The sequence below is a fragment of the Mixophyes fleayi genome, chromosome 9 (assembly GCF_038048845.1).
Source record: "Mixophyes fleayi isolate aMixFle1 chromosome 9, aMixFle1.hap1, whole genome shotgun sequence".
Lineage (NCBI taxonomy): Eukaryota > Metazoa > Chordata > Amphibia > Anura > Limnodynastidae > Mixophyes > Mixophyes fleayi.
The window spans coordinates 118,481,916-118,487,915 of NC_134410.1; positions in this window are offsets into that span (position 1 = coordinate 118,481,916).

The window sequence follows — 6,000 nt, forward strand, 5'->3', positions numbered from 1 at the left end:
TTTTTCTTTTTGAAGTCCTGTGTTAGTAATTTCAATTATCTATTTGTGTATTCCTGATGCAAGCTCATTGGTAACTAATATAGTGTTCTATAACAACTACAACTTTGCCTATTGCACTGAAGAGGATTTTATACCTGTTTCAGCTAAGACCGGGAAAACCTTTTGTGCTGACCTCATCCTTAATCCTGTCAATATGACTCACAGATAAATACATCTGTACATAAAGTCAATTAAAAAGTGTTCAAAAAAAACACTGGAGATTTCAAGATGGCGCCCATGTTTGGTACATACCTTAAAAGATAGACCACGTCACCCATACCTTACTGGAGTATTCAGGTTTTCCAATTTCCTGTAGAGTTTTTGAAATAAAAGGGTGTACTGCGACTTTTGACTCACCCTGTACCTCAATATTGTCACTGATATTAGGGCAGCACAGTGGCTCAGTGGTTAGCACTTCTGCCTCACAGCACTGGGGTCATGCGTTCAATTACCGACCATGGCCTTATCTGTGTGAAATTTGTATGTTCTCCCTGTGTTTGCGTGGGTTTCCTCCGGGTGCTCCAGTTTCCTCCCACACTCCAAAAACTTACTAGTAGGTTAATTGGCAATGGGGCAGAGACTGATGTGAATGAATTCTCTATACATTGCTGCAGGATTTGTTGCGCTATATAAATAAATGGTGATGATGATTTTGGCAATATCCCTGCCTTGGTGATCCCAAAAAGGATACAGCCGTAATTAATGTGCTATTTTTTGAACATGCCAGACTATCCAGTCGTCAGAGGTCCACTGTTGGCCTGTGGACATGGTCATCTGCTGACCATATTAACATTGTGATCAGGCCGCCAAATCAGTCTAAGCTGGTATGCATACGTATGGCCAAATTGGAAACTTATCCAGCTGAGGAAAGATTCATGTCCTGTGTGTCACCTCTTGGCAAGGATTACAATTAGATATAGGTAATTAGCTACATGGGTACAATCATTTTGGCTACTTTACAATGCATAGTATACCTCAGAACACTTAAAAAAAAAAAAAATGGACAATATGAGCCCCGCCCATGATCAACCCAAACTATGCCTGATTTGCACAAATTTCACCCAGGTACGTCCAATCATGCCAGCGTTCCTGAAAAGCCACGTCCACTTCCACTAGGCCACGCCCTTATGAGCCTTTGAAAGTTAGTACAATTATAATGTACTGGATAGTGATTGTCGGATTCCGATTCTTGATCTCATCATATGCCATAAAACTCAGAAGTGAAGATGTGAAGGGTCATTCAAAAGATATTCATTTTATAATCTGAATATTGGACTGCAAGACAAAAATAAGTCCCAGCCTCTAATTTGTCAAAGCCCTGCCCAGATCCTTCTAGCCACACCCATATTATTGCAAAGCCTCTTTCCAATAGGCCACAGCATTTTTTTGTTTAAGTATTAAGACAGTCTGACCAAAATTAGGACTATTGAGAGCTATGTTTCTATCTTGCTACAAATAAAAAAAAGCAAAAGTGCAGTAATACATTACTATTTAATATGCACTGTATTATCTATTGGTTACATTATTTTTGCATAACAGAATAATCACCATATTGTGGTTTAGAGTACCAGCCATCTAAACATAGTGCACACAGCTACCTCAATACAATATTCTTGGGAATGCAGCCTATCCATCGGTAGTATCTAGTGTCTCATGCCTCTGATCTTACTGGTTCCTTGTAAATTTATAGGCTTAATATTAACTTCTGCCCTCAAGAGAGATGGCTTCTCTGTGCATACGGACAAGTACACTTTATTTTGGGTGTTCAGAAGCCGCCCCTCATTTTACTGTCAATATTGCAGACTTGGGACGTTTTTCTTGCACTGATATCTGTAACGTTGGCCAAGCGACTCAGCCTGTGTCAGGCTCCTCTCCTATCTATTAATAGTCTTTCTAATTTAGTTGTGGTTTAGTAACCAGAGATTCACATGGGGCTTCTACAACCAACTTGTCTCTGACACCCAAGAGGTCAATCTGCCAAGACTGACGTCGTCCCTGATCCTGTACTGTAGTCTAGAGATAGTGGAGGAAATAGACAGAAGTATTTGAGAGCATCTAGTCATGGCAAAGATAGCTATAGCTACCACAAAACAGCATTTCTATTTATGCGTATAAAATGTAGAAATATAGTCCTGCAATGGCATATAATCAATATAAGCAGAACTTTGCAAATTAGTATTTCATCATCACTATTTATTTATACAGCGCCACTAATTCCGCAGCGCTGTACAGAGAACTCACTCACATCTGTCCCTGCCCCATTGGGGCTTACAGTCTAAATTCCCTAACATACACACACACAGACTAGGGTCAATTTGTTAGTAGCCAATTAATCTACCAGTATGTTTTTGGAGTGTGGGAGGAAACAGGAGCACCCGGAGGAAACCTACGCAAAAACTGGGAGAACATACAAACTCCTCACAGATAAGGCAATGGTCGGGAATTGAACTCATGACCCCAGTGCTGTAAGGCAGAAGTGCTAACCACTTGGCCACCGTGCTACTGTAATTTCTAGCTTTAATAACATTGCATTTATGTGCAAAGTCTGCACCACCTATTATAAAAAGTGAAAAAAAAAGGAAAGAGATGAATACTGGTTATTCAAATGTAATTAACACAAAATAATAATAATGTGATCATTTCTAGTAACTACTAGTGTCAAAGGTATTGCTGGAAAGCAGTAACGTGAACTATAGAGAAGTAACATAATCACATAAGTATTCCGGTTGATTGAGAACGTGGCTACATCTCATGAATTATATAGAAAGGGTTTGATACTCTACATTTGATGGTAGCTTGTAGTGCCATGTCTTATACCTTTATGTGTTAATAAAGTTCACAAATTCCTCTGATTTAATTTTTTTTTTTTGATGGATTTTTTTAGTTTAGTTTTTCAGTTCGACAAAAATAATCCATTAATTTGCATGTAGATACCTTAAATATTAAAGATTTATGAAAATAAAACAGAACTTTAAAAATAAAACAAAAAAACATTAATTAGCTTATATTTGTAAAAATAATAACTAATGTAATAATTTAATATAGACCATAAAATTACTGTAAAATATCTTGTTAATTTACCATAATAAATAGATTTGTTTCTTTTACACAATGTTTTGTCAGGAAGAATGGAAGTCATTAAAATTACTTGTTAATAAAGATATGCAAATTGCTTGAAAATAAACATTTCTTGATCTTAACTTGAAAGGTTTATAATAAATAATCTGTAATTAGTTGTTTATAACAAATAATTATTAGTACTTATTTTTGTTTCTAAGGAAATAAAAAGTAAACATCTGCTGGTTTATAATATAAAACCTATATTTTTCATTATGTTTCGTATTCAATCCTACAGACATTTATTTGTTTTGAAAGCATTATTAGAATACTCGTTCATCACTCGTACATGAGAAATTCACAGTGTTAAAGTAATTTTATGTTTGTGAATTTTCCATCATTAAAAAAAAAAGTGTCAAAACTTGTTTTTTTTGCTACTAAAATATATTTGTGGATTTTGAGATCTGAGAGCTGCTCTATTCAGAAGCTGTTTTTCTAGATAAAATAAGTAAATACACTTTAATTCTTCATGACAATATGACGACTGGAACTACTTAGTGGAGTCCTGGATGATATTTGATATTGGCAGAGCAATATGGAAAATCCCACTTATAATGTAACATGCCAAATAAAGGCCTTTGTTCACGAAAGCATAATTCCATATGTTTAACTGAATGTTTATTTTCAATTTATTCTATAATCTACTTACTGTATATAACTCTTTAAAATCATCTCAAGCTCCTGAAATTTGATTTATATAGTATTTAATTTGCATCATCATCATCTATATAGTGCCACTAATACCACAGCACCATACTTAGTAATTATACATATAAATATAATACATATATACATATATAATACATATAAATTCATATTATACACACAAAGACAGACTAGGGTCAATTTAATAGCAGCCAATTAATCTACTAGTACACTTAATTAATCTACTAGCCAATTAATCTACTAATGACAGTCGGAGAAGAGCTGAACTGCTGCGCTTGCGCAGCAGTTCACTGTCGGCTACAGAGTTCCTCCCAAGCACCTTTGCGGACCGTTTCACGCCTGGAAGAGGTAAGTATAAACTTATATAATTTTTTATTCATTTATTAGTGTCCTAAACATTTTTTTTATGCAATTCTGAGGCCATGAGAGTCATTGGGGGCATTACTGTGGCATAAAAGATATTTGGGACATTACTGTGGCATAAAATGTATTGGGGACATTACTGTGGCATAAAATGTATTGGGGCAACTGTGGCATATAATGTGTTTCTGGGGGCAACTGTGGCATACTATATATTTATGGGGGCAACTGTGGCATATTATGTGTTTCTGGGGGCAACTGTGGCATACTATGTGTTTCTGGGGGCAACTGTGACATATTATGTGTTTCTGGGGGCAACTGTGGCATACTATATATTTATGGGGGCAACTGTGAAATACTATGTGTTTCTGGGGGCAACTGTGGCATATTATGTGTTTCTGGGGGCAACTGTGGCATACTATATATTTATGGGGCAACTGTGGCATATTATGTGTTTCTGGGGGCAACTGTGGCATACTATGTGTTTCTGGGGGCAACTGTGACATATTATGTGTTTCTGGGGGCAACTGTGGCATACTATATATTTATGGGGGCAACTGTGAAATACTATGTGTTTCTGGGGGCAACTGTGGCATATTGTTTCTGGGGGCAACTGTGGCATACTATATATTTATGGGGGCAACTGTGGCATACTATGTGTTTCTGGGGCAACTGTGACATATTATGTGTTTCTGGGGGCAACTGTGAAATACTATGTGTTTCTGGGGGCAACTGTGGCAAAGTATGAATTGGGGGCACTACTGTGCGGCATAACATGTTTTTTTTGCTGGTCCCTTACTGTTAATATGATATTAGCCTCATAAAATGAGAAATAATTATATATATATATATATATATATATATATATATATATATATATATAGCCGCAGAGAGGGGAGGGGGCGGCTACAAATTGCCTGGGCCTGCTTGGTGGCCCGAGTCCCCTCTGGAGACCTAATTTTTTTTTAAAAAAAAAAATTAAAAGTACTTTTTACATTTTTTTTATTGAGTGCAGGGGGATCGGTAGTGGCTAAATCCCCTTCAGCTCAGGTACCTTCAGACGCCAGGTCATGTGACTGCAGTGGTCACATGGTACTCGGTGGGCTGCTGAATATCTTCCCATGCTGTGCAGTGGAGAATAAGATAAGAAAGAAGGTGTGCTGGAGAGGGGACATTTGTGACGAAAGGTGATGGAGAGGGGCATGTGTCACTGAAGCAGTGCCGTAACTAGACAATTTAGTGCCCTGGGCGAGACAGGGCACCGGCGCCCCCCATCTAAGTGGGAGTGACATTTGCCGAGTGGGTGTGGCCAACCTAATGTAGGGGTGTGGTTGGCACATTACTGAAAATATTCTGTTACACATATTTGCAAATGCATGAAAAGCCAAATGCATGTATATATATTTATATCTATATAGATATATCTATATAGATATATGGCACTGGGTTAAATACCAGTGGCACCACATGTCAAACACAGTGGTTAACTAGTATTTGTACTTGCGGTCTGTGGGTTCCTTAGAGGACCATGCATTTACCCCGGAACGCACATGCGTTCCACTGCTTCTGATACCAGGAAGGAATTGTTGCTTGTAGGGGAGCTGGATTAGAGCCGTGGTTTCTTATGGGCACAGAGGCAGTTATAGGGCGGCTGCGCCCCCTTGGGCTTGCGCCCTTGGCGGTCGCACCGCAGTCGTTATGGCTCTGCTGAACATTCTTATTTACATTCTGCTGACACCTAGTACAGGCATCTACCTATAGGTTATGGCAATATATAACTAAGAACAGACAGCACCTTCTGAGCAGTCAATAGTGAGC